Source organism: Schistocerca piceifrons, chromosome 3 (assembly GCF_021461385.2).
Source record: "Schistocerca piceifrons isolate TAMUIC-IGC-003096 chromosome 3, iqSchPice1.1, whole genome shotgun sequence".
Taxonomy (NCBI): Eukaryota; Metazoa; Arthropoda; class Insecta; order Orthoptera; family Acrididae; genus Schistocerca; species Schistocerca piceifrons.
Window position 1 is genome coordinate 314,605,189 of NC_060140.1, and position 21,971 is coordinate 314,627,159.

Below are 21,971 nucleotides of genomic sequence, written 5' to 3' on the forward strand. Positions count from 1 at the left end.
GTTGAATGATTTATTGAAGAAAAAGAGCTTCATATGTTGAGCAAGTCAATCACGCCTTGGTCCACCTTCGACCCTTAATCAAGTAGTTATGCGGCTTGGCACTGATTGATAGAGTTGCTAGATGTGCTCCTGAGGGATATCGTGCCAGATTCTGTCCCAATGGCGCGTTGTACCGTCAAACTCACAAGCTGGTTGGAGAGCCATGCCCAAAATGGTCCAAACGTTTTCGATTGCCGAGGGATCTGACGACCTTGCTGGCCAAGGTAAAGATTGGCAAGCATGAAGACAAGCAGTATAAGCTCGAGTGAGGGGACGGGTATTATCTGCCTGAAAAGTAAACCCAGGGTGGCTGGTCACGAGGGGCAACGAAACGGCAAGTAGAATATCGTCGATGTAACGATGTGCTGTAAGAGTGCCGCAAAGGGGTCCTGCTAAGAAAAGGAATGACTTCCCAGACTATCGCTCATGGCAGCCAGACTGTATGGGTGGTGACAGTCGGGCTGGTTCAAAATGGTTCAAATGGCTCTGAGCACTATGGGACTTAACATCTTTGGTCATCAGTCACCTAGAACTTAGAACTACTTAAACCTAACTAACCTAAGGACATCACACAACACCCAGTCATCACGAGGCAGAGAAAATCGCTGACCCCGCCGGGAATCGAACGCGGGAACCCGGGCGTGGGAAACGAGAACGCTACCGCACGACCACGAGCTGTGGACAGTCGGGCTGGTATCCCACCACTGACCAGGATGTGTCCAGGCACTTCTTTGGCCTGGAACCTCACTGACTGTAGTAGTATTGTCTTCAGTGACGAGTCCCATTTCAAACTGAGACCCGATCATTAGCGAAGAAGTGTTTGGACACGCCCCATACAGCGTGGGATACCAGCCTCACTGTCGCCCTCCATGCGGCCCAGCAACCAGAAGTGATTGTCTGGATGCCAATTGTTTTCGTAGCAGGACCGCTAGGGTTGTCGTCCGCGGTATCCTTACAGTACACCAGTGGGTGGACGATATTCTGCGACCCGTTGTGTCATTCTTCATAGCATGCCATCCTGGGCTTATGTTTCAGCAAAATAATGCCCACCCGCACGCGGCTTGAGTTTCTACTGATCGTTTTCGTGCTTTCCAAACCCTACCTTTACCAGCAAGGTCGCCGGATCTCTCCCAAATGGAGAAAGTTTGGAGATTTGTGGACAGGGCTATCCAACTAGCTATCGAACGCGCCAATTTGACAGAATTTGCCACGATATCCCTCAGCAGGACGTGCAACAACTTTATCAGTCAACGCCAAGCTAAGTAACTGCTTGCATAAGGGCTCAAGATGGGCCAACCCAGTCGACTTGCTCATTTTATGAAACTATTTATCTTGAATAAATCATCCAATTTTTCTGTAACGGTAATCATTTGTTTGTGTGCTCGTATACACCACGCTACCGATTTCCATCCCGTTCTGATAGTTCTTTCATGGTGCGTTGCCTTTTCCTTGTCTTAATGTGTTTTTTATTTTTTTATTCTTGAAGTTTGCAAGAAACCATGAGAATATAAGCTCTCTGCCCAAAAACGTAGTCACCCCTAGAGTCATCATTACAAGCACCATTTAATAACGTGTAGTTCCGCCCTGGAGATGATATCAGCCTGGAAGCGAGTCCACAAGGTAGTGCGTGTACGTCGCGTCCATGTTAAGCCACTCGCTTGGATCTGATCACGCATTTCCACGAAACGGCTGTGATACTGATGTCAGGGCTTTACCCACTATTCCAGTAGGCCCCTCTATTTACATATGGGGTTGCTGTCATGGGATTTTGCAGAAAAATAAAGGTATGTCCCGCTATTTATCTATGGGTTTCAAGCCATGGGATTTTACAGAGCAATATAAATATGCTAGCGTGGTTGAGTTTTCAGAAAAGCTGTCACATATTTTTCCAGCGCGATGAAGCTTCCTGTTGTCGTCTTTACATGCCTGTGTGAGCAATTGCTTCTGGTGGCGTAACCGACTCCACGTGTTCATTGAATGCAGTTCCCGTCGAAATGTTCTCCCGCTAAAAGGTTGGGATGGGCCTTCATTCAGTGCCTGTCGCAGTACTTGTCCGGTTGAAAAGTGATTTTGATTCATAAGCCGTGAAGCGCGTCTCCAGCTTTTTGCAGTCAAAATCTTCTTTTGACCACAATTCTGAAGTCGTGTATCGTGGCCACGTATGTTGCACCACCGTTTGTTGACAAGTTGAACAGTCTGCCGTGAAACACCAACAAATATAGCAATTTCACACGCAGTATAGCTATAGGCACAGCCAAACACGATTTCCTCTTTTTTTCCACTTTGTTATGTCGTTACATTTACCCATGTTGACGTGTAATGTCACATGAAATATAAATATCTCACTGTTCACTATTGTCTTATGCCTACTTAGAGGCAGGGCAATCACGGTTGAGCTGGCTCGATCACTACACCACTGTAAGGACTTAAAGATTCATTTGTGCTTATGTGCTGGGGTGACTAATTTTTTGTCCAGCGAGCTTACCCACATCGGTAGTAAAACGTCAGTGCTCAAATACCAGTTAATGAACGCGACAGGTCACGTGTACCAGTGTGACAAAATCTGAAGCTAGCCTCGCTAGGTACAGAGACGAACACATGAGGATTCGCTTGGAGTCAGATAACAACGAGAGAGCCTCCAAATAAATAATTTCCAATATATATTCCAAAAGAATATGGATAACCTCGTTCCTTTACCTGTTGTTCAACACTATTTCGGAATTTGATCTTCGATACGGTCATTGTAAGGGAAGTAATTTCTCCAACACGGCGACATCTCCTAGAACCCCTTGCAAAACACGAACTGCTCACCACCTTCCTAACAGATGGTCCTTTATAGAGACAATGTTCTCCTTCGCGTCGGTTGGCGCCTGGGTAGGATGAAAAACTTATGAGGAACGAAGGAATTGTCTGTTTCCTGTGTCCAGGTTGCTAGAATACGGTCGCTACCTCTTTCAGCTACACAGTTTTACTGTTCATTACCTTCGACAGAGATAAGCATTGACGCTTACGATAAAGCGCCACCGTTTAAACGTGGTGCGAGCAATGTTTCGAGAAGGAACTTTGTGCCAACTGGATGTATATTGAAACCCACATTGGACATCAACATGTGGTAAGATGTAGTCGCCACCTATCTCCCCGGCCCCTTTTTCCTTTGTGTCTTTGTTCGACCTCTCCTGTGTGCAATGGCCATTCCTTTTTTTTCTTTTTTTTTTTAATAAAAAGAAGGCTTTCCACGAGCACAGAAACTGTTTATTTAATAATTTCTCAGTAACGCCTGTTTCGTTTTAAGTCACAGTATTACAGTTGTGGTTATCTACAGTTACGTCACAGATGTCATTAGCATACTACAGAGGCAGACGCTACAGGAGAGGCGTTCTGCATCACTGTATGGATTACTGTCGAAATTCTCAGGGCTAGTGTTCTAGAGAAGTCAAACAATGTATTGCTTCCTCCTAAGTACTTGTATATCTCAAGGAAACAACATTAAGGTAAAATTGGGCAGTCTCTAGCCATTCTGATTTAGGTTTTCCGTGATTTCCCTAAATCGTTTCAGGCAAATGCCGGGATGGTTCCTTTCAAAGGGCACGGCCGATTTCCTTCCCCATCCTTCCCTAACCCGAGCTAGCGCTCCGTCTCTAATGACCTCGTTGTCGACGGGACGTTAAACAACACTAACCTAACCTAACCCTAAAATTGGGCAGATTCGAGTTCACTTGGAGACTTACCCACGATCTTTCTTCCTGCGAACGATTCGTGACATTAACAGGAAAGTGGCCGAATCAGTGGTGTACCCATAAGGTATGCGGACTGCAGTTTTAGGGACCGAATGAATTTTCTCAGCAGTGATTTGAAACCCACTCTCGGACCTTTGCCTTTTGTCTCCGCAACACCATTTGTTTCATGAGTGCTAGTCACAAAAGGAATGTGATGTTTGGAAAGCAGGAGACGAATTACAACGGAAACAAATCTTTGGAGGAGCGAGGTGTGTCGCGTTTGGATAACTTATCAGTGGCCCGTGAAATGCAAAGGACCCAGATTCGAGTCACATTTCAACACACAGTCTTAATCTGCCAGGAAGTTTCATATAGATGCAGTGTTTAATGTGGGAATGGCACAACTGGGATGCAGATACAACTGGATTGAGTTCTACCTCTGCGTGAGGGAAATACTCGAGTCACGTACACTCTTCCCTTTAGAGACGTGTGATACATTTCGGCCGGCCGCGGTGGCCGTGCGGTTCTGGCGCTGCAGTCCGGAACCGCGAGGCTGCTACGGTCGCAGGTTCGAATCCTGCCTCAGGCATGGGTGTGTGTGGTGTCCTTAAGTTGGTTAGGTTTAAGTAGTTCTAAGTTCTAGGGGACTTATGACCTAAGATGTTAAGTCCCATAGTGCTCAGAGCCATTTGAACCATTTTTGATACATTTCGTACAAAACGTACACCTTAACTTACGTATGTGAGCAGTATAGGACGAATATAGAGAATTTGGAACGCCGAATCATTTTGTTCGGTACTGTATGTGGTTCAGAGACGCAAGAAGTAATAGAAGGCAAAGAAAAATTTGGAAAATGAGTGAAAGTTCTTGGGAAGGAAATAAACACTTTAAAATGTGCTGATGACAATGTGGTTCTGGCAGAGACAGCAAAGGAGTCGGAAGTACTGCTGAACGGAATGGATAATGTCTTTAAAAGAGATTATAAGACGAATATAAGCAAAACTAAAGCCAAGGTAATGGAATGTGGTTGAATTAAATCAGGCGTACTGAAGGAATTAGATTAAGAAGTAAGGCACTGAAAGTATTTGATGAATTTGGTTTGCTATTTGTAGAGCAAAATAACAGATGATGGTCGATGTAGAGAGGACTTAAAATGTAGACTTGAAGTGGGAAAAAAGTGTTTCTAAAGAAGAGTAATTTGTTAACATCTTATATAATTGACAGGCAGTCTTTTCTGAACGTATGTGTAGCTCTGTATGGAAGTGAAATGTGAACGATAAGCAGTTCAGACAAGAAGAAAACAAAAGCTTATGAAATTTGGTGCTACAGATGAATGTTGACGATTAGATGCATAAATCGCGTAATTAATGAGGAAATATTGAATGTAACTGAAGACAAAAACTTGCGGCGTTCTTGAATCAAAGAAGTGATCGGTTGATGGGACACATTCTGAGACATCAAGGAATCGTTAGGAAGTATGGGTGGGGGGTACAAATTGTAGATGGAGACCAAGAGCAAAGAGAGAGTAGGCTCAAATGGATGTATGTTTCAACAGTTATTCGCAGATGGAGAGGCTTGCACAAACAGAGTAACTTGAAAAGCTGCCTCAAACCAGTCTTCTGACTGAAGACCGCAGCCACAACAACAACAACACCAACATAGTCTAACCGTAGATGGTCAACTGTACATGAATACTCGTATAAAGATTGTTGTACAGAAACTAACATTCTAGAAAACATACCGTTTTTAGACCTGGTTTCGTTGGAATAATTGTTACTCAAATTATGTTTGTATTTTACAGAATTGAACAGAAGCACCCAGTGTTGTGACACAGAGGTACTGAATCATGTTTACAAATTGGAAAAAAACGTATGTTTTCACAATAGGTGGAACTGAATTTCCATAAGAATACTTATTATGTTTGCTATAACTACTGTTACGCTGTGATACAGCAGTAATTCGCTTAATAATATATCTGCACTGTTGCCACATTTATTGTGAGATGATGAACTGTACTAACACAACCCGCACGATACATTAAAAAATACAGCTAGAAAATATAGCACACGGATAAACCTAGTCGTTTAATTACGTGATGGATGAATACGTAATGTAGCGACAGTGGGGAATTTTATTTCAGAACCTGACAACAGTCATTCAAAAACCGCTGTCGCACACAAGAAAAACACCTAACTCAGCCAAGTTTTAAGCGAAGTCACTTAAATATAGAACTGTATCGATTGAAATCTATCAGGCTTGCCGCTAGTACTGTCCCTGTGTTAGCTAACGTTCTGCGAAGCGTTCGTCTAAAATAACGGCATTCGAATGGGCAGTGACAGACTTTGCAACTAATTCTGTACAGGGTGGAATCTTTCCAACTGTGCCAACTGCCAGAGAGCGCTGCCAAATTGCCCAGCTCTTTAAACCGCTTTTCTCGGACAGTATGGGACCGGTATGCATCTGAATAACTCTGTAAACAGAGTTCGTGAACGGCTATCACGACAGTTGACGAGGATCCAGGTATGATACCTCTTCTATTCTCATTGTTTCACACTGTTGTGTTTTGTGATTCGAGGAGTAATATTTTATGAAACAGTTATGGTTCTAATTTATCTCCATGCGTTGTTGCAAGTGTGTGTGTGTGTGTGTGTGTGTGTGTGTGTGTGTGTGTCGCAGAATGCCATCTTCATGAAACGTTGACCGTATCACGGAACAAACAGAATTTGCGTGACAGACCGTGCTGCTAGGCACAAATTAGTTTTAATAATTATTGCATTACTTTCACCGATCAATATACAAGGTGATCCATTGGTCGTGACCGGGCCAAATATCGCACGAAATAAGCGTCAAACAATAAAACTACAAAGAACGAAACTTGTCTAGCTTGATGGGGGAAAGCAGATGGCGCTATGGTTGGCCCGCTAGATGGCGCTGCCATAGGTCAAACGAATATCAACTGCGTTTTGTTTTAAAATAGGAACCCCCATTTTTTATTACATATTCGTGTAGTACGTAAAGTAATATGGATGTTTTAGTTGGACCACTTTTTATCGCTTTGTGATAGATGGTGCTGTAATACAAACATATGGCTCACAATTTTAGATGAACAGTTGGTAGCAGGTAGGTTTTTTATATTAAAATACAGAACGTAGGTACGTTTGAACACTTTATTTCGGATGTTCCAATGTGATACATGTACCTTTGTGCACTTATCATTTCTGAGAACGCATGTTGTTACAGCGTGATTACCTGCAAAAACCACATTAATGCAATAAATCCTCAAAATGATGTCCATCAATCTCAATGCATTTGGCAACACTTGTAACGACATTCCTCTCAACAGCGAGTACTTGGCCTTCCGTAACGTTCGCACATGCATTGACAATACGCTGACGCATGCTGTCAAGCGTTGTCGGTGGGTCACGAAAGCAAATATCCTTCAACTTTCCCCACAGAAAGATCCGGGGACCTCAGATCTGGTGAACTTGCGTGCTTCGACCAATCCACCTGTCATGAAATATGCCATTCAGTACCGATTCAGCCGCACGCGAGCTATGTGCCGGACATCTATCATGTTGGAAGTACATCGCCATTCTGTCATGCAGTGAAACATCTTGTTGTAACATCGGTAGAACATTACGTAGGACATCAGCATACATTGTACCATCTAGATTGCCATCGATAAAATGGGGGCGAATTATCCTTCCTCCCATAATGTCACACCATACGTTAACCCGTCAAGGTCGCTGATGTTCCACTTGTCGCAGCCATCGTGGGTTTTCCGTTGCCCAATATTGCATATTATGAAGGTTTACATTATCGCTGTTGATGAATGACGCTTCGTCGCTAAATAGAACGCGTGCAAAATATCTGTCGTCGTCCCGTAATTTCTCTTGTGCCCAGTGTCAGAACTGTACACGACGTTCAAAGTCGTCGGCATGCAATTCCTGGTACATAATAATGTGGTACGGTTGCATTCTCAACACCGACGTTTTTGAGATTCCCAATTCTCCCGCATTTTATCTGCTACTGATATGCGGATGAGTCGCGACAGCAGCTAAAACACCTACTTGGGCATCATCATTTGTTGCAGGTCGTGGTTGACGTTTCACATGTGGCTGAACACCTCCTGTTTTCTTAAATAACGTAACTAGCCGGCGAACGCTCCGGACACCTGGATGATGTCGTCCAGGATACCGAGCAGCACACATAGCACACGCCCGTTGGGCATTTTGATCACAATAGCCATACATCAACACGATATCGACCTTTTCCTCAAATGGTAAACGGCCCATTTTGAGACGGGTAATGTATCACGAAACAAATACCGTCCGCACTGGCGGAATGTTACGTGATACCACGTACTTACACGTTTGTGACTATTACAGCGCCATGTATCACAAAGGGAAAAAAGCGGTCCAACTAAAACATTCATATTTCATTACGTATTACACGAGTATGTAGTACGAAATGGGAGTTCCTATTTTTAAAAAACGCAGTTGAAATCCGTTTGAGCTATGGCAGCGCCATCTAGCGGGCCAACCAGAGCGCCATCTGGTTTCTCCCTTCAAGCTAGACGAGTTTCGTTCTTTGTAGTTCATTCGTTTAATGCATATTTCGTGAGATATTTGGCCCGGTCACTATCAATGGACAATCCTGGATAGTAACATTACTGGTTACGTAGGGATAATGTGTAAGGTGGAAGTAAGACAGCTCTGTGAGCTCGAATTCTTTAAATGTTCGAAGTGTTTCTGCTTACAAAATTCCAGTGCACTAGCACTATGTAAAAGAGGGCCAACCTGAACTCTAAACCACAACACTTCATGAGGTATCTGGTAAGTAAGGCATTGAACTACGTATTCAGATGACAATCAACTTAAGCAAGAGAATACTCACTTGGATACATAATGGTTAGTAGACGAAATTCGCAACACAAACATTGGTCACCATCTCTCAGTAAGGTGAGAAACTCCTATTGGTTTGGTGACGATATGCATCTGATAAAGACAAAGGAATTTTGGAAAGTGAAATTTGCAGCTAAGCTTAGCTATTCATTGATGTCATTGCAAGTACCAAACTAGAGTTGAATTACCCACTACTTAAGGCGTCGAAGGAAGCGAAATGCTAATCAGTTTCACACTAGTATGCATAAATTATGAAAATTTGAGAACTACAAGTGAAAACAAAAAAAAAATTGTCACAAAGAATGACTACACGGAAGAACCAAAAACAGCTGAATTCCATTATGGCCGCGACATGCGCTATAGAAAGCCATAATTTAGAATGTAGTGTGGCAGTACCCTGCAGGAGTTACCAGACTAAGACAAGGCACTTGGTAGAGTAATTCTGCCACCAGTTAGCGGACTGAAGAAAAGGGAACCTCAAAGACTTGTCATTATAATGTTGCAGAGTTATTTAGCCGCCCATTATTCAGCACTGAGAAAATACGAGTATATCAGGAGATACACCAAAGTTCACAGTATCATGTAGACAAGTAAATGGCGTTCCTATAGACAGTAAGAATAATTTTATCTTGGCACTTGGTAAATATGTTGTACTGTTGATGATAATTGCATGAAATTGTAGTGTAAGTACTACATAGTCGTTATCTTTCATGTGAACGTACAGACGACCTTATACTCTTGTTGAAATGACTTACAGACTCATTGCTAACAAAGTGGGTCACGAAATTCTGGCACTTCTCGAAGTATTTTAGATGCTTATTTTGTTAGCGTTGTCAACTCTAACATTGATTTGCTGCAGCCTCCGTTCGAATTGCTTGATTTATGCTCCTCCTTTCTGAATCTATAATTGGCGATGTGTTTTATCTGCTCGTATCTACTCCTATACTTAATATTCTTCTCATCCACTTTCACCTCAGCTACAGTTTTCAGCAACGACTCATCTCTTAATAAGTATTGTATGTCTTGTTATCATTATACTCTAAATAAATTTTTTTTCTTGTTGCCTCACGGCAAGACAGCTTCATTTTCTGCTCGGTTCATCGAATGTCCATCAATCTCCTTCAGTATTCATTTCCCTTGTCTTCACCAATGTTCAAATTTCGCATCCTTGCTGTGCTCTGCTGCGAACGTAGCTTTTAGAGAGTCACTTTTTTTCGGTAGGTTTGTTTCTTGTTTATTTTTGCAGCAGTTTGTTTTTAGAGAAAACCTTTCGTCTTACGCAATCCTGTCTACTGCTTCCCTCTTGCGTGTATCCTCTTTATCTACGTAAATTATTTACTATGCAATGCTTCTTCCTCTTCAAACGTCTCTTGTACAAGTTTAACATTTAGCTATCCAGCACGTTAATCTGCTGTGTTCATACATAAATACCTTAGCTTCTTTTCTATTGTGAGTGTGATGTAGCCATAAGACAGCACTTAATTTAGGCGTCTTCTGCTATGCCACCAACGGAAGGTACAAAGGTGAAATTATGTGTGCGCCTAAATATACCCTCCTCGAATTTACATCTCACATTGCCTCTTGGATACTTAAATCGATTATCGGCGATGACACTAACCCTAGCTTACACCTCTTCTGATTTAATATTTTTGTCAACTCACACTTTTTTTTTTTTTGTCATCAGTCTAATGACTGGTTTGATGCGGCCCGCCACGAATTCCTTTCCTGTGCTAACCTATTCATCTCAGAGTAGCACTTGCAACCTACGTCCTAAATTATTTGCTTGACGTTTTCCAATCTCTGTCTTCCTCTACAGTTTTTGCCCTCTACAGCTCCCTCTAGTACCATGGAAGTCATTCCCTCATGTCTCAGCAGATGTCCTATCATCCTGTCCCTTCTCCTTATCAGTGTTTTCCACATATTCCTTTCCTCTCCGATTCTGCGTAGAACCACCTCATCCCTTACCTTATCAGTCCACCTAATTTTCAACATTCGTCTATAGCACCACATTTCAAATGCTTCGATTCTCTTCTGTTCCGGTTTTCCCACAGTCCATGTTTCACTACCATACAATGCAGTACTCCAGACGTACATCCTCAGAAATTTCTTCCCCAAATTATGGCCGGTATTTGATATTAGTAGACTTCTCTTGACCAGGAATGCCTTATTTGCCATTGCTAGTCTATATTTGATGTCCTCCTTGCTCTGTTCGTCATTGGTTATTTTACTGCCTAGGTAGCAGAATTCCTTAACTTCATTGACTTCGTGACCATCAATCCTTATGTTAAGTTTCTCGCTGTTCTCATTTCTACTACTTCTCATTACCTTCGTCTTTCTCCGATTTACTCTCAAACCATACTGTGTACTGATTAGACTGTTCATTCCGTTCAGCAGATCATTTAATGCTTCTTCACTTTGACTCAGGATAGCAATGTCATCAGCGAATCGTATCATTGATATCCTTTCACCTTGTATTTTAATTCCACTCCTGAACCTTTCTTTCATTTCCATCACTGCTTCCTCGATGTACAGATTGAAGAGTAGGGGCGAAAGGCTACAGCCTTGTCTTACACCCTTCTTAATACGAGCACTACGTTCTTGATCGTCCTCTCTTATTATTATCTCTTGGTTGTTGTACATATTGTATATGACCCGTCTCTCCTTATAGCTTACCCCTACTTTTTTCAGAATCTCGAACAGCTTGCACCATTTTATATTGTCGAACGCATTTGCCAGGTCGACAAATCCTATGAAAGTGTCTTGATTTTTCTTTAGCCTTGCTTCCATTACTAACCGTACCGTCAGAATTGCCTCTCTCGTCCCTTTACTTTTCCTAAAGCCAAACTGATCGTCACCTAGCGCATTCTCAATTTTCTTTTCCATTCTTCTGTATATTATTCTTGTAAGCAGCTTCGATGCATGAGCTGTTAAGCTGATTGTGCGATAATTCTCGCACTTGTCAGCTCTTTCCGTCTTCGGAATTGTGTGGATGATGCTTTTCCGAAAGTCAGACGGTATATCGCCGGACTCATATATTCTACACACCAACGAGAATAGTCGTTTAGTTGCCACTTCCCCCAATGATTTTAGAAATCCTGATGGAATATTATCTACCCTTCGGCCTTATTTGACCGTAAGTCCTCCAAAGCTCTTTTAAATTCCGATTCCAATACTGGATCCCCATCTCTTCTAAATCGACTCCTGTTTCTTCTTCTATCACATCAGACAAATCTTCACCCTCATAGAGGCTTTCAATGTATTCTTTCAACATATCCGCTCTCTCCTCTGCATTTAACAGTGGAATTCCCGTTGCACTGTTAATGTTACCACCGTTGCTTTTCATGTCACCAAAGGTTGTTCTGACTTTCCTGTATGCTGGGGTCTGTCCTTCCGACAATCATATCTTTTTCGATGTCTTCACATTTTTCCTGCAGCCATTCCGTCTTAGCTTCCTTGCACTGCCTATTTATTTCATTCCTCAGCGACTTGTATTTCTGTATTCCTGATTTTTCCAGAACATGTTTGTACTTCCTCCTTTCATCAATCAACTGAAGTATTTCTTCTGTTACCCATGGTTTCGTCGCAGCTACCTTCCTTGTACCTATTTTTTCCATCCCAACTACTCTGATGGCCCTTTTTAGAGATGTCCATCCCTCTTCAACTGTACTGCCTACTGCGCTATTCCTTATTGCTGTATCTATAGCGTTAGAGAACTTCAAACTTATCTCGTCATTCCTTAGTACTTCCCTATCCCACTTCTTTGCGTATTGATTCTTCCTGACTAATATCTTGAACTTCAGCCTTCCCTTCATCACTACTATAATGTGACCTGAGTCTATATCTGCTCCTGGGTACGCCTTACAATCCAGTATCTGATTTCGGTATCTCTGTCTGACCATGATGTAATCTAATTGAAATCTTCCCGTATCTCCCGGCCTTTTCCAAGTATACCTCCTCCTCTAGTGATTCTTGACCAGGGTATTCGCTATTACTAGCTGAAACTTGTTACAGAACTAATTTAGTCTTTCTCCTCTTTCATTCCTTGTCCCAAGCCCATATTCTCCTGTAACCTTTTCTTCTACTCCTTCCCCTACAACTGCATTCCAGTCGCCCATGACTATTAGATTTTCGTCCCCCTTTACATACTGCATTACCCTTTCAATATCCTCATACACTTTCTCTATCTGTTCATCTTCAGCTTGCGACGTCGACATGTATACCTGAACTATCGTTGTCGGTGCTGGTCTACTGTCGATTCTGATTTGAACAACCCGGTCACTGAACTGTTCACAGTAACACACCCTCTGCCCTACCTTCCTATTCATAACGAATCTTACACCTGTTATACCATTTTCTGCTGCTGTTGATATTACGCGATACTCATCTGACCAGAAATCCTTGTCTTCCTTCCACTTCACTTCACTGACCCCTACTATATCTAGATTGAGCCTTTGCATTTCTCTTTTCAGATTTTCTAGTTTCCATACCACGTTCAAGCTTCTGACATTCTACGCCCCGACTCGTAGAACGTTATCCTTTCGTTGATTATTCAATCTTTTTCTCATGGTAACCTCCCCCTTGGCAGTCCCCTCCCGGAGATCCGAATGGGGGACTATTCCGGAATCTTTTGCCAATGGAGAGATCATCATGATACTTCTTCAATTACAGGCCATATGTCCTGTGGATACATGTTACGTGTCTTTAATGCAGTGGTTTCCATTGCCTTCTGCATCCTCATGTTGTTGATCATTGCTGATTCTTCGGCCTTTAGGGGCTATTTTCCACCCCTAGGACAAGAGAGTGCCCTGAACCTCTATCCGCTCCTCCGCCCTCTTTGACAAGGCCGTTTGCAGAATTAGGCTGACTTCTTTTGCCGCAAGTCTTCGGCCGCCAATGCTGATTATTTATCAAAATTTAGGCAGTGGGGGGGATCGAACCCGGGACCGAAGACGTTTTGATTATGAATCAAAGACGCTACCCCGAGACCACGGGTACTCACACATATGAGCCAAAATATTATGACCAGCTGCCTAGTAACTTGTTTGTCCGTCTTTGGAATACATCACTTATTATGTATATCAGGGATCTGACACATTGTTCCCGGCGGGATCAGGGATTTTCTCTGCCTCGTGATGACTGGGTGTTGTGTGTTGTCCTTAGTTTAGTTAGATTTAAGTAGTTCTAAGTTCTAGGGGACTGATGGCCATAGATGTTAAGTCCCATAGTGCTCAGAGCCATTTTTTGACACATTGTTGGTATGTTTGTGGACGTATTTGGCATTAGATGTCTACGCACAGGTCGTGTAATTCTCGTAAATAACGGGCCGCTGATTTGCGTACGTGGTGATGACACCCGATAGCGAGCCAGATGGGTTCAGTAGGATTTACATCAGGCGAATTTGGTCACCGGGACGTCAAAGTGAGTTCACTATTACGCTTCTCAAACCAGTGTAGTACGGTTCTGGCTCCGAGACATGGACAAGTATAGTGCTGAAAGATGACATCGCCATCGGGAAAGACATCAAGCCTAAAGGAATGCAGGAGGTACGCAACTGTCAGTGTATCTTCGATTACTATCATAGGTCCCAAGCAAGAGCAAGAGAATGTCTCCCATAGCATAATAATGTGCCCACCAACCTGCGTCCGTGGCGCGCTGCACGTTTCGAGCAGCCGTTCTCCTCGATGTAGGCGTTTGTAGAGACGACCTACGACCTAGTGCAGCAAAAATGTGATTTACCCGAAGAGCCTACACGTTTCCATTGATCTACGGTCTATTCCTGATGGTCCCATGCCCATGCATTGTCATTGGGTAAACGTGTGAGCACGTATGGGTGGTCTCCCGCTGAACTCCATGTTCAACAATGTACGATGAACGGTGTGCTCCCGAACACTTGTGCATGGATCTGCATTGTATTCTTTCCGCAGAGATGCTACAGATCGACATCTATGCTATTTTACGGAGCATACAAGCCTCCGGACATTATGTTCTGCGAAGATACGTGGACGTCCATCCATTTAGCGACTAATAGTAGTTCCACTTTTCGTAGGTGCTCGAGGAGGAGGAGGAGGAGGAGGAGATTAGTGTTTAACGTCCCGTCGACAACGAGGTCATTAGAGACGGAGCACAAGCTCGGATTAGAGAACGATGGGGAAGGAAACCGGCCGTGCCCTTTCAAAGGAACCATCCCGGCATTTGCCTGGAGTGATCTAGGGAAATCGTGGAAAACCTAAATCAGGACGGCCGGACGCGGGATTGAACCGTCGTCCTCCCGAATGCGAGCCCAGTGTGCTAACCACTGCGCCACCTCGCTCGGTCGTAGGTACTCAAGAGAATTGCACATGAACATTCGACCAGCTTCACCGTCTTCGATATACTCATTGACAGACTACGCTTAATAATAGTAATATCTTTGTCACAGTCGCTTATCTTAATGGGTTTCCCCATATGCAGCCCAAACGCTAGGCCGATCCACCAGCCATGTCTTATCATCTTAGATACTTTCGTTAACGCGTCAAATGTCCGCAACGACGTCTGGCGGCGTCCAGTTTCGCGGTAGGGAGTGACCACAAGTTAAGTACACAGAAGACATGGTCGGATGTGCAAGTACACGACATCGTCAGGTATGTTGATTATTAGAGTTACAATTCGCTGTGACATGTTGAACGGCCTTCAGCACCCGTTAGAGTTGCTCGTGTTTAGTTTTGTTACCTGGCCTGGCAAAGAAGAAAAGAGGTGTGAACTGTGCAGGTGTTGATTAATCATTGTGAAAGCCATAGAAATACTCCTTACTTGTGTAAGTCATCGTTATCAACACCTCACAGAGCTTGAAAGGAACCTCATTGTGGGTCTGCTGGCTGGATAAATTGCTCAATATCCAGATTTGTGGGGAATTCATTTGTGAATGGCATTGGAACGTGAGGGCAGACATTTTTGTCGTCAAGATTCCGGTATACCGTCTGAGCACCACATGGAAGTATCGCCACACTGTGCGTCAAGCACAAGGTAATCCCTATACATCTGCGTGTGCAACGCTCTGTGTAATCTAGCACCACTCGTCAGATTAGTAACAGCCGAACTAGGTAATTACAATGCCTTGCGCAGTCTGCCTTTAACACCACAAAACAAACGGCTGCGTCTGGAGTGGTGCCGTGACGGGGAAGCATGGACTGCTGACAAATGGCGTCGCGATGCGTTATCTCGGATGACTATCGTCGGCGAGGATGGCGGCAACCTGCGGAGAGGTCGCATTCATCCAGTGTTTGCGATATGCCCAGCGGTGTTACTTCTGGCGCTATGCTGTTGTGAACATCGCGTATGACTGCTGGTCACGGCTCATAGTCATTAAGGAAACTCTGAGGGCACAACGATACTTCATGGACCCCATGTGTCCTCTAGTGTTATCGTTCATGCGACACTATCATAGTGCCATTTTTCTACAGGACAATGTTTGTCCACTCGCGGCACATGCCTCTGTGAATGGTCTGCGCGCTGATGAGCTGTGGCCAGCAAGGTTCCAGATCAGTCCCCAACAGAACGTGTGTGGAACCAACACGTATGTCAACACCGTCCCTGGGCCAGTATTCAGGGTATTAACAACTAGTTACGATTGTGCTCCAGGTTGACTTGGAAGAGGAAAAATCTGCTATGTGACACCCTTCTCAACCCAGTCACTGCATGCATCCAGGCCAGAGGGGACGTCATAGAGGTAAGTGGGCTCATACTGCCGAGTTCTTTGCAACATTGACTCGGTTTTGTAATCATTACAATAGCATCATATACACTGTTTGTCCATGAAGTATGTTTTCCTCCTCCTCTTCTGAGATCTTTAACATTTCTTTCATACAGTGTAATGCGACTCTGTTACTGTTATTTATCTGGAAACGTTCTCCAGCTAAACTAAATCGTATGAGAAATAGTGCGTTTAAGCTCACATGGTTTTTCACAAAAGTTGTTTTCCTTTGCAACTCACAAAATAATAAGTGAAAGGGGGGTAAACGTAAGAAACGTTAACCATTTTGCAGATTTATGAATATTTTATTTATTTTCCTTCCGGAGAGTTAAGGCGGTGAGTTACGATTTTGATGTAGAACGGTATTTTTCTATATTGTAGCTTATTTATTCAAACAAATTGTATACAAATCAGTTTAAATCAAGTTTCAGTGAATTTAAGTCAGGCAACTACAAAGGTTCAAAGGTTTAGGACTGGATGAAACATGCTACGGATAAGTAGCTATGTTCGGATCACTGTTCAGTTGGCACCATTTCCATTTAAGTGACGTGTTCAAACGAGTGTCCATTTTCCGAAATGTACAACTCACTACGTCTTCTGAAAGACCTGTGGACGAGATGCAAAGTTGATCTCACAGAACGACAAGCTTGCTCATTCAAGATGGCCGCCGTGTGAGTTACAAAGGTAAATAGTGTTTAATTTGAATTTATTTTGTAATTTACGCTAGTCATAATGTCTATTCTGGTTACAGATTCTGGTCGTATTTAGTGTATGCCAGCAACAAGACAAAATCGATGCCTTCAATGGGCTGTAGAAATGGTAATGTTACCGATGACAGCGCCACTAAAGCGAATTTACTAAAGATGTTTTCCAGAAATTTCTTGACCAAAGACGACGTGGTAAATTATCCAGAATTCAAATCAAGAAGATTTTCTAACGTGAGCAACTTAGCGGAAAATACCATCGGTGTTACGGAGGAACTTAAGTCACTTATCAAAAGCAAGTCTTCCAGTCCAGACAGTATGCTAGTCAATTTCCTTTAGGAGTATGCTGATGCAATAGCTCCACATGTGGCAGTCACAAACAACCACTCGTTCGTAGGAAAATACATACCAAAGGACTGTGAAATTGAAAAGGTCAAACCAATTCATGGAAAAGGAAATAGAACTAGTGAGCTTGAATTGTAAAATGATCACTGATACCAAATTGCCTTAGAATTACGGAGAGTATTTTTTTGCAGTGCTCGAAGATTATAGAATACTCCGAAGAGAACGATCTGTTGATACAATTGAGCACGGATTTACATAACATCTTCATTGTGAAACGCAAATGCCTCTTTATTCTCACATAGTAATGAGTGTTATCGGTAGGAGATCTCGAATTGATTCCATATTTCTAGATTTCCAGAAGCCATTGGACACCATTCCTCACAAGTGGCTTCTAATCAAATTGCATACCTATGCAGTATACTCTCAATTGTGCGACCACATTCGTGATATTTTATCAATAATACCACAGTTCGTAGTAAGTGACGGGAAGCCATTGGGTAAACTGGAAATGATATCTGCTTTTCCCCAAGGAAGTGTTTCATGCTCTCTGCCGTTCCTAATCATTACAAACGAAGTAGAAATAATTTCAACGGCCCTATTAAATACACTCCTGGAAATGGAAAAAAGAACACATTGACACCGGTGTGTCAGACCCACCATACTTGCTCCGGACATTGCGAGAGGGCTGTACAAGCAATGATCACACGCACGGCACAGCGGACACACCAGGAACCGCGGTGTTGGCCGTCGAAAGGCGCTAGCTGCTCAGCATTTGTGCACCGCCGCCGTCAGTGTCAGCCAGTTTGCCGTGGCAGACGGAGCTCCATCGCAGTCTTTAACACTGGTAGCATGCCGCGACAGCGTGGACGTGAACCGTATGTGCAACTGACGGACTTTGCGCGAGGGCGTATAGTGGGCATGCGGGAGGCCGGGTGGACGTACCGCCGAATTGCTCAACACGTGGGGCGTGAGGTCTCCACAGTACATCGATGTTGTCGCCAGTGGTCGGCGGAAGGTGCACGTGCCCGTCGACCTGGGACCGGACCGCAGCGACGCACGGATGCACGCCAAGACCGTAGGATCCTACGCAGTGCCGTAGGGGACCGCACCGCCACTTCCCAGCAAATTAGGGACACTGTTGCTCCTGGGGTATCGGCGAGGACCATTCGCAACCGTCTCCATGAAGCTGGGCTACGGTCCCGCACACCGTTAGGCCGTCTTCCGCTCACGCCCCAACATCGTGCAGCCCGCCTCCAGTGGTGTCGCGACAGGCGTGAATGGAGCGACGAATGGAGATGTGTCGTCTTCAGCGATGAGAGTCGCTTCTGCCTTGGTGCCAATGATGGTCGTATGCGTGTTTGGCGCCGTGCAGGTGAGCGCCACAATCAGGACTGCATACGACCGAGGCACACAGGGCCAACACCCGGCATCATGGTGTGGGGAGCGATCTCCTACACTGGCCGTACACCATTGGTGATCGTCGAGAGGACACTGAATAGTGCACGATACATCCAAACCGTCATCGAACGCATCGTTCTACCATTCCTAGACCGGCAAGGGAACTTGCTGTTCCAACAGGACAATGCACGTCCGCATGTATCCTGTGCCACCCAACGTGCTCTAGAAGGTGTAAGTCAACTACCCTGGCCAGCAAGATCTCCGGATCTGTCCCCCATTGAGCATGTTTGGGACTGGATGAAGCGTCGTCTCACGCGGTCTGCACGTCCAGCACGAACGCTGGTCCAACTGAGGCGCCAGGTGGAAATGGCATGGCAAGCCGTTTCACAGGACTACATCCAGCATCTCTACGATTGTCTCCATGGGAGAATAGCAGCCTGCATTGCTGCGAAAGGTGGACATACACTGTACTAGTGCCGACATTGTGCATGCTCTGTTGCCTGTGTCTATGTGCCTGTGGTTCTGTCAGTGTGATCATGTGATGTATCTGACCCCATGAATGTGTCAATAAAGTTTCCCCTTCCTGGGACAATGAATTCACGGTGTTCTTATTTCAATTTCCAGGAGTGTATTTCTCAGATCATTCTTTCGAAACCGTCTCGTGGAGTCAGTAGAAGATCACAACTAATTCAAATTGACTCAAACAGGGTATTTGTATGGTGTGATAAGTGGCAATTGACTCAATAGTCAATCTGAAATCAACAGCTGTCTGCATCCACAAGACAGCCACTTGTGACACTGTCTGGCGACAGGGACTGATCTACAAGCTAGTGTAAGTTGTACCAAGTCGAGAAATTGTGGATCTAATATCCAGCATGCTTAGTGAAAGGCAATTTGAAGAGTTTCTAGGCAGCTCAAAAAGCCACAAACGGAAACTAAATAATGGACTATCACAGGGATCTGTTTTAGCCCCATCACTATTCAATTTATACATTAATGATTTACCAACCACAACGTCAGCCATCTATGCTGATGACATCGCACTGGTAGCACAGAGCAGTTATTTCGAAGATGGTGAACGAATTCTTACGGAGGATCTGGAGAAGTAAACTTTCTTTAAGACCTGGAGATTGATCCCAAATACATCAAAGATCGAAATCTCTTGTTACCATCCAGCGAATCGTGCTGCGAACTAGGAACCAAGAGTTCCGCTCAATGGACAAACGTTAAGGTACAATCCTCTCCCAAAATATCTCGGAATCACTCTAGATAGAACCCTGAGCAACAAAGAGCACATCACCAAGCTTTTTCGTAAAGTTGATGCAAGGAACAACATACTACATAAGCTCAGTGGTACCACCTGGGGAACCTCTGCTGACTGCTTTTAACTGGCATCAGTCTTGTGTCCTATGCTGCCGAGTACTGTGCACCCATCTGGTTGGAAAGTGTACATATGAAGAAGGTAGACACAAAAACGAACGACACAATGTGCTGCATTACTGGTTCCATCAAATGAACCCCATGCCACTGGTTACCTGTATTGAGACCCATCGCTCCACCTCACTTACGGCGGAAACAAGCTCTACTGAGGGAGCCAAGAAAATCTCTGCATCACCCTCTCTACCACTGCACCAGGAATTCTGTCATCCGCCACAGCAACGATTGCGACCAAGAAGGCCAGCAAGTGTTACTGCAGAACAACTCATTGCAGATGGTTTTGATTTAAATGAAAGCTGGAACCATGAATGGTCAACAAAAACATTGGGAACAAGTGCCCATCACCTTGATCCCACAAAGAAGCCAAAAGGTTTTGACCTTACCGAGCGACCTCTGGTGCCACCTCAACAGGTTAAGGACTGGACATGGTTGTTGTTTTACTTCAAGTACAAATGGGACTGGATCAGTTCACCAATGTGTGAATATAATCAAGAAGAGCAGACAATTGAACATCTAGTCCAACGCTGTCCACTTCATTCATACCCTGGATATCCCGTCGACTTGTTCACCCTCACACCCAGAGTAATAAATTGGTTGAAAAACACGGACTTTAAGGCTTGTCTTATATGTATATTGTATAAAATCACTTGTCTTATATCGACTGTATATTGTATAGAATCACCATGCTATTAAATAAATAAAACTCAATAGTCTACAATAAGAGTATGAGGTCCTCCACATTAGTGCTAAAACGAATCCGTTAAATTTCGGTTACAAGATAAGGTTGTCGATTCAACTAGGTACGCAAAGGTTACAGTTACGAGTAATGTTAAGTTACAACCAATGCATAGATAACGTTGTAAGTGAAGCGAACGTAAGATAGTGTATTATTGTCAGAACAGTTAGATGATGCAATAAATCCATGAAAGACACTGACTACAATTCGTTTGCACGTCCTCACCTGGAATATTGCTGCACGATATAGGATCCAGAATGAGATTTTCACTCTGCAGCGGAGTGTGCGCTGATATGAAACTTCCTGGTAGGTTAAAACTGTGTGCCGGGCCAAGACTCGAACTCGGGACCTTTGCCATTCGCGGGCAAGTGCTCTACCATTCTGGAAACATCCCCCAGGCTGTGGTTAAGCCGTGTCTCCGCAATATCCTTTCTTTCAGGAGTGCTAGTTCTGCAAGGATCGCAGAAGAGCTTCTGTTAAGTTTGGAAGGTAGGAGACGAGGTACTGACAGAAGTAAAGCTGTGAGGATGGGGCGTGAGTCGTGCTTGGGTAGCTCAGTTGGTAGAGCACTTGCCCGCGAAAGGCAAAGGTCCCGAGTTCGAGTCTCGGCCCGGCACACAGTTTCAATCTGCCAGGAAGTTTCAAGATATAGGATGCTTACAAGATACGATGGACAGATGACATCAAAAATGATCGTTTTGGTAAGTCAGGTGTATGGTATGGGGAGATATTATTTGTATGGACCTACTGACCTTCATACCTCTGAACACGGTACACCAATCGGTCAACGCTACTTCTTCAATGAGCACCTTCCTGATGTGCGTTTTTTCAGGGGTGCAATCTACCCTGACTTCATTTTTACGGATGACAGGCACGACCGCGTCGAACAGCGTAGGTGGAGGAGATCTTGGAAAGTGGATATTCGGTGAATGAACTGGCCTGCTCGTGCCCCTGCCTTAAATC

At 44.0% G+C, this 21,971-nt stretch overlaps 1 non-coding gene across 1 annotated transcript; it reads left to right on the top strand.

The window, feature by feature from the left end:
* The first annotated feature begins 21,550 nt into the window (after nucleotides 1-21,550).
* Trnas-cga lies at nucleotides 21,551-21,625 on the top strand. The gene has a single exon. It is a non-coding gene; the product is annotated as a tRNA-Ser (tRNA).
* Nucleotides 21,626-21,971: the final 346 nt, after the last annotated feature.